The following is a 12,789-nucleotide window of genomic DNA, read 5'->3' as shown; positions in this document are numbered from 1 at the left end:
ATATTATGAAGAGGAAAATAAGAATAGTGATCATGGTTGGACTTAACACACACGTGTTTGGAGTAAAAAAATAAAAAACAAAAATAAAAAAAACTACCAAAATAAAATAATAACAATGGAGCCTTAACTCTAGGTTTAAAAAAATTCATCTTATAATTCTCATATGGGCTTTAACTCATTTATTGAGTTTAAAAAAAAAAATCTCTGTAATTTATCTCTAAAAAAATATAGGATCGGGTCATTATATAGAGTATCCAGCTTTCCTACCATATCCTTATGCAATAGGACATAATAAACCGATTATGGACTTTTATGTCCTAATAATGCATTTTTAAGATTCAATCTGTTAAATTGAACCATCATTGCGTTTAACAAATAAGATTTATACTACAATATACTCACATAAATGTCTTCGGTGGCAGGTGTCACAAATTTATCTTTCTTCTTGGACAAGTGGGTTTCCTTGTAGAAGTCCACCAAATTTACATTTTCAGAACGCTACATGTGTATGGTATGTGTGCATGTGACATCTCGTATTTTAGTGTATTTTTATGGAATGATTTATTATTATTAATTCAAAAATTCATTCTCTTGTTTTAAAATTGTTGGATTTTTAGTTGGTTTATTTTTATGATTTTTAATTTTGTGAAAATTTTTTTGAAGTGTTTTCTTAATATTATTTATTGTTATGCATTTAAATTTCTCTTTATTCTAAATTAGCTTATTGTTGGGTTTAATTATTTATTTTCATTTTAATCGCTACGTTTGAATTATTTTATTGTACTTGTTGTTTTGAAATCGTTTCCGTTGGATCATTTTTGTGACCCAAGATGTGAAGACTGGACCTCATTTCTTTTCCTCAATGTTCTCTTTTCTCTATTTTTCTTTCTTCTTTTCTTTCCTTTTCATCTTTTTCTTCCTTCTCCCTTCTGCTTCCCACGCGACTCACTCCCCCTCCCTCTTTTTCACGTGCGCTTCTCCCTCTCCACCCAACCGCCGCCTCATGCTGCCGCGTACGACACCGCCCCTCCCTTCAGCTCCCCACCGGCCAGCGACACCATCCCACCAATCTCAGCCCCTAACTCGCCGCCGATAGCCCCCACGCACCACACCAAGCCGCGGCGCTCTCTTCACTCCAGCGCCGTAGTCCCGCCACCTCCGGCCACCATTTCTTCACCACTTCATCCTCAACCTCCTAGTAACCCAATGCACCCAACCCTAGCTCTGATCCGTCACCGGTGAAGCACAACCAACTCCATTTCCGATTTGGGTATTTTTGGTCTTCAACCACCCTTTGTGCCACCACCCGCGACCAACCACCACCACCACCACCACTAGCTTCACCGACATCCCTAAGCCCTATCCTATCAATCTCAGGTCTTTGTTTGCACCGGTTCAAAAGTGGGTTTTTGAGACCCACGGCCACAGTGCATTTTGCACTGTTCTGCAACTGTGTTCCCACTTCTTGCAGTTCTGTGATCCTTCAAAAATTATATTATAGCACTGTAAGTATTTTCCTAAATAACTTTCATGATTTAAATGTATTTTTGCACTAACTTATTTTATCTGTGAACTGGTTGGTTATGCCGGACTGAGTCCGAAGAGTTCGGGGGTCAGATGGATTGTGGACAGAGTTGATTGTATGTTTGGTTTGTGATTGGATTGTGTTGACATTTGTTGGTTGTTGGATATTGGTGTCGTGTCTTGTTCATTGCATTTGCACGCATGTTCATGTTTGTAACTGAAAATTGGGTTTTCGCATGATTGCATACATGTTCATGTGTTTATTTGAAAACTGGGTTTTCATGTGAGAAATGATTTTGAGTATGTTTGAAATGACTGGATTGACTGGTTTGAGAAAAAGGGAAAGAGACTGTAGGGATGGTGGTAGAGTCCCGCCTGTGATTCCCGCCTACGGTGCATGCGATATGGATGGTGCTAAGCAGGGATGGTGGTTGTGTCCCGCCTGTGATTCCCACCTACAGTGCTCTGATATGTATTCATTATGTGTGATAAGTATTCATTGTATGGAAAGGAATTGTAGGGATGGTGGTAGAGTCCCGCCTGTGATTCACACCGACGGTGCACGCGATAGGGATGTGGTAAGCAGGGATGGTGGTTGTGTCCCGCCTGTGATTCCCGCCTACGGTACACGCGGTAGGGATGGTGGTATAGTCCCACCTGTGATTCCCGCCTACAATGTCCGATAAATGGTTGGATTTTGTGTATATCATTTTCTGGGAAAATGTCGGATTATATTTTTGGCTAAAATGAGATTTTTGGTGTGTGTTGGAAATAAATCATTTTCGGAGAAAATGAGGTTTTGGGATCTGCTTGTTGGTTGCATTAATGCATTTTTATCCCAAGGGTTGTTTGGATTATTACTTACCTGTGGTACCATTTTATGGTATCGCAGGTTTTGATGCAGATGTGGATGACGAGCCTTAAGCTTGGCTCCATTGGAGGAGTGATCTGGGATTGCTCCCGTATATCGAGATTCGTTTTATCAATTATTAAGTATTTGACTTTGTAACATATTTTGGAGTAACTGTATAACTTTTTAAAGATGATTTGTTTAGAATATCTGTATTTAAACTTCTGGTACTTAGATGACTTATTTATATTATCCGTTACAATTTTTATTGTGCACTTTTGCATGTTGCACACACTTGAGTACATTTTGTTGGGATGCGTGACCCGAGTTGTCATCATCCTGATGTCACGATTCTCATATTTTTTGTACATGGGAGTCGGGGCGTCATAGTGCATGTTACATATTCAATCAGATAATGACTTACATATGGCATGGATAGTTTAATCACTAATAAATGACTAACCAAGCAAATGCTATAAAAGAGTTATCGATCATATATGAGAGAAAGCATGGGGATATAACATGCCCTTTCACGAAAATCTACCTCCTAAATTTAACATTATGTGAGTGTGTGGTTACCATGATATGAGCTTACAATTGGGAAATGTGTTGTGTGGGGAATAATTTACTTCAAACCTTATATCTTATGTTCTAACATCCTTCCAAAGGATTTGCGACCTGTTGTGTGGTTAATTTTCAGCATCTTTCTATTCTCCCGATTTTTACTTAATATTTTCTACCATTGAAAACCATCAATTTAAACTTAAGTACACAAAGTAATAAATATCCAATCAGGTTAGGGGAGTTATTACCCAACTTGTCTGGGTTGGATTGAACACCAAGAATGCTTACCTAGAAGGCCTTGCTACCCCATCGTTCACAGAGCTTAAACGAGACGAGCAGGCTGACCAAACTAGTCCCAGTCCCCAATGCCTCGTCATGGCTACCATATGACAAATATATCTTATGCAGTTGGTGGTGGAAGGTATTAAAGCGCTTACGAAGCTATTTAGTCACAGCCAATCAATGGTTCTCTAAGTCCCAATCTATTTCAAAATCACCCTGCATAGCCCATTAAAACTCAGGGTGATCACTCATGAATTATTATATATAGTCTAAATTTTTAATGATCAACATCAAAGTATAAAAGTCTTACCCGAACACGATCGATTAATTCATCCTTATGCGCTTGGGCTACATCACTCCATCTAGGATAGCTCATGCTGCAATGATGTTTAATGATCTAGCTTAAACATGTTGTAAACATATTTGCATTCTCGCAACATGGTGCTATTTCTCCAGTATTTATCTTCAACAACATTTTTCCATGCTTACATAATTTTTCAAATTCAAAACACTTCACCGGCGCGCATCTACGTCTCATCTGTGCCTGGTTGGCTACAAGCACTGATGAGACGTCCTCACCTGTATGACATAATAACAATAAGGTAGCATTAGGGGTCTCATTTGTTTAAATCAATCTTACACACCAATGATAAAACTCTTAAAATTGACCCGCATCAAAGTCAATTATACCGATTTGATTACTTTGAACTTGCTCCAGTTGTTCCCTCAGGGAGGGTTCTCTGTTTGCCTCGAGTACTAGACTTGGGTTCACACAAGGAGGCTCCCATGATTGGCTTGGAGGCTGCATAGCATTATCTGAACTAGCGTCACTAATGCAGACTCTGCGTGGCCTGGTGCACTACATCTGTATGGCACAAATCTCCTGGGACGGGTTCCTCGTACACTGGGAAGTGATCTACTTAGGCCGTTCATGCTCCTCATTCACTCCTAATAGGAGAGTCGCTATGGAATGTTAAACCGTCCTTTTTCCATCTACATGAGATTCAACAATAGCAAACGTGAATTACATGAAGCTATTTAGATGAAATATAACCACGACAACCATGCAATAAGATAATGCATTAAAATAAATATTGTGAAACTATATATATTAGTGCATGTACCCTCATTACTACGAATATTTCAGGGTTTGGCATATATAAATCAAAGAAAAAAATTAGATGAGTTTATTCTTAGCTGCAGTTTGCAACCTAGCATGCGATCCAATCCATGAAGGCTACCTCTTTCAACTGATGCGGTGTTCACCTGGTTTCCAATGGTTGGCATGCCTATTCTGACTCTGATTCTTCATCGAGGGATAGGTCCTCTTCATCTAAATATTTCCAATCACCATAACCATCTCCGGAACCAGATGGAACCATTCAGTGATCAATAAATTCTATTGAATTGTTGCATTCACCACCAACTGCCATATGAACTCATGCATCAATGTGGATAGGTTCTATATTAGTCCTACTAAGTGGAGTTGATACTAGACATGCATCACAATGTAAAAGTGGATAATCAAATGATGGCTCATTTTCTTGATAGACATCATCCTCACTTGATTTTCCATCAATATCGTCCATAACCCTTGGCACTGGTGGAATGTCATACACATTCCTATTATTATACTTCTGCATAACATACTAGTTCCCCTCCGACCTTATATCTCTAATGTAAAAACACTAGGAAGCCTGGCATGCCAACACAAATGGTTCATCCTTATACCAAGTTATGTCCATATTGACACTAGTTATATGATCGTCTACTCGTACCCCACATTTCTTATCACCAACATCAAACCAATCACAACTAAACAAGTACACTCGACGACCTCCCATGTAGTGTAACTCCACAACATCATTAAGAACACCATAAAAGTCTACATTATTAGTATCTTCATCACCAATTACCAACACCCCTGAATTTTGTGATCACCGGTGAAGTTCAAGCTACTTCATATGGAACCGTTTACCATTTATAATGCAGGCAGCATATGATGCAACCCAAGGGTCAGAACCACAAGCTAACGCATACAAATCAGCAGACACATGTGGTGGGCTTCCTGTACGCTGGTCCTAAACCAACAGGAATACCAGGCTAAATTGTGAACTTATACTTTCATACACATAGTCAAAAGCAAGGTCAGGTTTATTATAAGTAGATAACTAGCCCAATTGCTAACTTACACGTTGCTTGAACCAAGTTGGAAACTCAGTTTGATTCGTGCGATAGAAAGAATTTGGGTTTGACTCCTTACATTTTTCATTGTGCTCCCTACATTTGGAGAACACAATGGGCCAATCAATATTAGTTATTTACGTAAAGTCTTATGGATAGTAGTAGGTCGTTTTGAAAAAGCACGAAGAAAGTCATGATTGCTTACTCGAGATAGGGTCCAATCTCGGTACAGTTGTTAAGCACGTACCACAGGGCTAAGGTACGGAGTGTATCTTCTAATTGCACATTACGGGCTATACCCAAGGGACGAAGTTTCTGGTTGAAATTTTTGAATCCATCTATAGTATCCTCTTCTCCACCATCAATGTTGCGGTCCACTCGATTAAACTTCGTCTCAACATCTTGGAGATACATCAAGCAAAATGTCAAGCACTCGATGTAAATATAGGCTTCTGCTATTGAATCTTCTGGATGGGCTTTATTCGTAACATAACGCTTGAATTTGCCGAGATACCTTTCGAACGGGTACATCCACCAATATTTTACTAGACCTCTGAGTATGGCCTCACCCGATTAATTGACAGCTAGGTGGACCATAATATCGAAAAAAGAAGAAGGGAATATCATCTCTAATTTGCATAGAATGGTGATGATATCAAGTTGAAGCTGGGATAAGCGCTTCACATCCCTTGTTCAGGCGCACAAATCTTTGAAGAAATTGCTAGGTTCAGTCAAAGCCAATGCAATATCACTCCTTAAGAACCCCCTAACAGCAATAGGAAACAATCGTTGTTAGAAAACATGATGGTCATGGCTTTTGAGCCCAGAGATTTTGCAATCACGTACAGAAACACAGTGCGTGACATTAGCGGCAAACCCATATGGAAATTTAACCTCAGTGAGCCACTCACAGAATTTATTCCTTTCACCTCCATGTAATGTGTACGATGCATGTGGCATTGTAACACGTCTACCTTCATGCTTAAGATGTAATTCTTTTCTGAAGCCCAAGTTCTCTAGGTCACGCCGAGAATTTATGTTATCTTTTGTTTTGCCAGGAATATCCATTAAAGTGCCCAATATGCTATCGGAAAATGTTCTTCTCAATATGCATAATATCTAGATTATGTCCAAACCGCAACATTGACCAATAAGGTAGCTTGAAGAAGATGTTTTTCTTTGTCTAATTCATCTGCAATGTGTTTTCTCTTCCTATAAGATTTTTCAAATTGGACATCTCCAAGCATTTGTCGTTTAGTTAAGAGACCCGTTCCTTCAATCCAATTTGGTGGCATGTGATGATCTTCTCTACAATTGAACAATGCTTTTCTCGTCTTCCAAATGTGACCTACCAGTAAGAGAGGTCAATGTCCCATATAACAATGTTTTCTGCCATACTTCAACCAATTGGAATCTATACTTGCATTGCAAGAGGGACATGCCAATTTCCCTTTTGTTGACCACCCAGAAAAATTCCCATAAGTAGGAAAGTCATTAATTTTCCACAATAAGGTAGCATGCAACATGAACATTTCCTTAGTGGAAGCATCATATGTAGGTACCCCATGTTCCCAGAGTTCAAGCAACTCATCAACTAATGGCTGCAAATACACATCAATGTCATTCCCTGGTGATTTTGGGCCAGGGATAGTGAGCGATGTCATGAAGAATTGATATTTCATGCATAACCACGGCGACAAGTTATACTGGACAAGAATCACTGGCCAAATGTTATACGACTTTGCTAGGTTGTTGAAGGGTTTGAAGTCGTCGCTTGCCAAACCGAGCCTAACATTGAGAGCATCCCTAGCAAACCAACAATGGGCTTGATCAAATGTCTTCCAGGAGTCAAAGTCAGCAGGATGTCTCATACTAGTCTCATTGGGTACCCGCTGCTCCTTATGCCATCTCATATCACATGCTATCTTGTCTGTCACAAAGAGGCGTTGCAATCTTGGCTTCAAAGGAAAATGCCGAAGCACTTTTTGTGGGATCACTAGTGACCCATGTGCATTTGGCATCCAACGCGAAGCCTTACATATAGGGCACTCATTAAGATTAGCATATTCCTTCCAAAATAAAATGTAGTCGTTGGGGCATGCGTGAATTTTGTGGTACTTGAAACCCAAACCTCGCTCCAATGACCTTGCCTCCTCAAATGAACTATGCAATTTAGCATTAGGAAAGGTAGACCGCAGAAGGCTTATGAGCATATGAAAAGACTTGATTGACCACCCACCAAGCATTTTAATATGTAACAACTTCACGACAAATGAGAGCTTTGAGAATTTAGTGCAACCGTCAAAAAGAGGACGTCGAGCATCCTCTAATAGTTGGTCAAAAGTTGAGTTTGGGGAGGGATGTGGTATGGATGGCTGAGTTGGTGATGTAGTGTTGTATCTCCGAATGTGCCTGCCTGTATGTCATCAAACATACGGTCCATGTCATCAATGTACTCGTCTTCAACTCCAACCCCGGGATCTGTGTCGTCGTCAATGATGGGGAGTGTTTCCTCCTACCCATGAAATATCCACTGGGTGTAATTTGGATTGATCCTTTTTTATGAACAAGTGAGTCTCCACCTTAAATATAGGTAAAAAGAGGTTATTACAACATATACGACAAGGACACTGAATGCGATCACTTCCCATGGAATGGATTCGTGCCATTGTGAGGAAATTTTTAACCCCTTTAGCATATGCAGGTGATACAAGTCTATCACCCAAATTCATCCAGCTTTTGTCCTTCTAGATAAAAAGAAGAGTCATCAAATTCTTTATTCAACTCGGTGAACGATGATATGATAGGTTATTACGATGTTCTACTAGATAAGAAAGTGTAAAAAGGGATTTATGAGGTGCGAAAAAGTTGCCACTGGATTTAGCACGAGGAAATGATCATGCATGTGGATTTTAGACTTGCTTAATACATATTATTATCAATTTATGATATGTAGTACTTGAGAAACCCATAATTTCTTTAACAATCTTGTAACCTAACATGATCATCATGAACTAGTAGATATGCATCAAACTCAGCATGACATATGATTTGATAGATACATATATATAACCTCCAAGATTAATATGCAGGACCTAGAAAGATAATGCAATCAAACTCAATCCATGTTGTTAGTTACAAGTTGTTGCGATGTAAATTAATCAAATTGGGAGATGAAGTGACAAAAACATGACAAGTATGATCCCATGCCAAACCACCCAATCGTCCCACTTCCCATCCAATTGTTTTGTCATTCTAATCATAGACAATTATAAGCATTGAAAATACAAAAAGAAGGCACCCAAACACTGAGATTTATTCACATACTTTAAAGGCAAGGTCATCAACTATTAGTAACATATACTTGTCATTGAAGTACTTGAAAAAATCAAAAGACTAATCTTGTACTTGAATAAGGAAAAAATAGCTATAAACTTGTCATGGTTAATCAAACATAGATGTGACTTTAGTGCTAGGAAAGTTTTCAGCAATTGATTAAACTCATCATGGTATTCAAGATCATGCTCCCACAATTAAGCAAGTTCTTACCTTTTCTTCTTCCCAATGACCAATTGAAAAGCTAGGGTTGGCACCCATTTTTAAATGTAATTCATTTAGTGAATCAATTTATTTATATATTTTTATAAGAACAAAGGTTATAAGTAGCAATTAAACTCATTGCCCTTGAGGAGTGCTTCATTTAGTGATCAATACATTAGCTTATTGGACAAAAAAAAAAAAAAAAAAAAAAAAAGGGTAATGAATAGTTGATTACCGTAGTGAACTGTTTGTGGAATGGCAGTAAATTATTAGTATTCACTTACCAAACACTTTGATTAAATTAGCAACTTATTTTCTCCGAAATTAAGTAGTGCTCAGAGTCCATTTGTCTTTTATTTAAGTACTAATTATTAAGACATTATTAATCCAAGTCCTAATATTGCACATATATAACAACAAGCTGCTAGCTCCCCTAAATGTTCGGGAGACATCATATATATATGCACAAGATATATATATAAATATATATATATATATAATATGCATGCATATTAATGTAGTGATCATCAATTACTCACCATCAATTGAAGATCGTGATCATGATCTAAACCCTAAAACACTTGTGATCATAAATCTTAAACACTCAGTACGTAGAGTGCTCTTAACAAAACATACAAATATTTAGGTGAATATATATATATATATATATATATATATATATCCCATGAAGGGGAAACTCGTGAACCCAAAAGCTAGCTTTAGATAAATCTTATATACATCAATCGAGAAATTAAGGTATATGAACAAAAACCTAAGTTAATAGTTGGTTTAAGCTGTAAAAACTGGTATACCAGACACATATATACATTGGGATTAAGGAATTCATTAAATGGGGGAGAAATTTTGTTCACATATGAGATTTGGGTGATCGATAAAAGCAAAACGTACATGCGATTGAGATCAATTACGAGACGACTTTATGGTAATGAATTTGAACACTAGGATGATCAGCACAATACATGATCAAGTAGTACTTTATAGATTAGGCAGGGCATGGGTTTTGTCGGTTACTGTTAACTCTATCTGGAACAGAGTTGTGCACGACAGATCTCTTAGACTTCGGTCTTTAGAGATTTGCTATCTGGATTAGACCATGTCAGCCACGAAAGTGTGCTGGGGAGCTATTAACGTTTGTAACTGACTTATTTTCAAGTCAAAGTTGTATGTCTTTTATTATGAATGGAATGCAGTCCGTTTTCTATCAAAAAAAAAAGTAGTACTTTATAAACTGACTTGAGTTCGTTAACAACAACTAATTAATTTGGCATATCTTCATCGATCTATGATCATGCATGCCCTTGAGGAACTCACAAATTCTCTTAGATTTAGTAAGAACCATGCACATGCATATATAGTTGAATTAGAAGCCATGCAGTAGTACTTCATTAATCGTGTTGCAGAATTTTCACACAAATCATGATTAAAGACCATCATCTGCATGATCATCATCATGATCAGCGTTCATCCTTACAAATGCCACATGGTGGTTTTGGATTCTTGATCTCCAAACACATGACAAGAACTTTATATACATGACCTAGCTATATAATTAACCAGTTGTTCTGAACAATATATATATATATATAACAACTTGAATATCTCACAATTAGTGATGAGTAACAATTCGTCGCAATTGTAACCAAAGAAACCTTATTATTATTTAGATAGCATTATTCTTTAGCCTTCCAAAACATACATTTTTGGGAAGTTTTAGAAGAGATTTCAAGAAGCAAACGTGTTTATATGATCTTCCCTAAAAGATAGGTAATATATTCTCATCATCACATATGTATTTAAATAAACAATTTAATACCATTCCATTACATGATCACATAGACTTTTGAAATCAACTTTTCATCTCCTAGTGAGAAGTACTTTTTAATTAATGTAGTTAACGAATTATTATTGAAATAATTCAGTAAAACTTTGTCAAAGACAAAATGTAAGGATAGCTTGTTCCAATTAGTGCTACTGCATGGGTCCCCAAACTTTAAAGTGAGACATTGGGGGAAAAAACTATCACTCCTTAGCCACATCGATATGTAATCTGATGCAAAGACAAGTCACTACAACAGAAATGGTCTTTTGGGACGAAAATTTTTGTCCCAAAAGACCCCAATTTCATCCCAAAAAAGTTTTTGGAACAAAAAAAATTCATCCCAAGGTCGTTCCAACATCACTGTGCTAAAAGGTATTTTGGGACGAAAATCACCATTTCATCCCAAAAAATATATTTTGGGATGAAATTGAAAGAAACCGTTCGAACATGTTCGAACGGTAATTTCTTTTTGTCACGGTTGAAATTCGTCCCAGAATATCGTTCGAACTGAAACAATTTTAAGCTCGAACAGTAGTGACGTGTTTGAACGATTGCGAAATATGTTCGAACAAACATAAAGTCGTTCGAACGGTATGAATTTATCTTTGTGTTCGAACGTTAAATGGTCAGGTCGAACGGTATATGGGTTCGAACGGTATAGGTTATGTTCGAACACGACTGAAATAAATGACTTTCGAACGTTGTGTGATCGTTCAAACTCTACGAACATAAATTTCGTTCGAACATTATGTTAATGTTCAAACGCTATTGTCGTTCAAACATAGAGTTCGAACGTTTTATGTTCGTTCGAACGAAATCTCTTCAATTTAAATCAATAATAGAAAACCAAATAGATATTCATAATATTTGAAAAAATACATTAGAAACTGTTTAACACTCACAAAAATGTTATAATAAGCGCAAACTAAATAAATAACAGTCGAGACGGGCATTGTTCGTACATAAATAGATAATCCTAAAATCTGTACGTAAAAAGCCATCAGTTGCTTGGAGGCTTGTACTGTTGCATAAGCTGCTGCATTTGGAGTTGCATCTGTCTTCTGAACTCTTTTTGTTGTTCTTCATGTTGTTTGAGGCGCATTTCCATATCTGCTTGTTTTGCAAAGAGCCTCTAACTCATGCTGTCTTGCAGTCAATTTTTCGATTCTGGAATTCGCATTCTCTAGCTCTATAGAAGTCATAGATGCATTCCCAGAAGAAGAGGAAGAGGGACCAGGGTTTACACAGCGACCCAAACCCCTCAAATATCCTGAACTTTGACCCAGGACTTGTGTAAAAATATCAATATCACTTGTTGATAAATTTTGATCTGACACAGATTCAGCACGTAGGGCAACCATTTTATCCTAGACATATATAAGATAAAGAATTACTATCGTCATAAATATTCTAATATATTTAATTAAAACAGGTTATAATACTTACATAATTTTCACGAGCATCAGGATGAGTCCACTCTCCATTACAATCAGTGTGCGATGCAGCATATAATTTTGTCAGATCATAATTAATATCTGAATCTTGCTACAATAAATTTATTAAGATATAAAGTCATGATGATTCATCCAAATAATTAACTATATCCAATAAAAAAATAGCAATACCAATTTCTTAGAAAGGCGATGGAAAGATCTTGAGCCTGCATGATGATTAATCTTCAATTTTGATCTATTTGTTTTGTTTATAGAACTTCACTCCTGCAAAGAAATTGAAAATATTATGAAGCAAAATGACAAATAAGACAAGTAAAATAATTAAATTTAATTATACCTTATATGATGGATCCTCAAACATGTCACAAAGTTTTTCCCACTCAGAAGGTCGAACATCCTGAAAAGGATGTTGGCGTGCATCTTCCTTCTGCTCAAACTTATTATAATGCTCATGACAACTCACCTTATATTTGCGAAATGCATTACCCATAAGCTCTTCCACAGTTTTACGCTCCTCTCTCCGACCAAAATTTAATTCGAAATCATCCTTG

General features: G+C 37.2%; 1 long non-coding RNA gene across 1 annotated transcript; it reads right to left on the bottom strand.

Annotated features, from left to right (window-relative positions):
* Positions 1–246: 246 nt before the first annotated feature.
* LOC121261338 lies at positions 247–3,618 on the bottom strand. Its single transcript, XR_005939873.1, has 3 exons — positions 3,531–3,618; positions 403–498; positions 247–273 (listed from the first exon to the last, which is right to left on the bottom strand). It is a non-coding gene; the product is annotated as an uncharacterized LOC121261338 (long non-coding RNA).
* Positions 3,619–12,789: the final 9,171 nt, after the last annotated feature.

The sequence above is a fragment of the Juglans microcarpa x Juglans regia genome, chromosome 4D (genome assembly GCF_004785595.1).
Source record: "Juglans microcarpa x Juglans regia isolate MS1-56 chromosome 4D, Jm3101_v1.0, whole genome shotgun sequence".
NCBI lineage: Eukaryota > Viridiplantae > Streptophyta > Magnoliopsida > Fagales > Juglandaceae > Juglans > Juglans microcarpa x Juglans regia.
The sequence above is the reverse complement of the archived record's forward strand: the minus strand, read 5'-3'. Positions and strand labels throughout refer to the sequence as shown.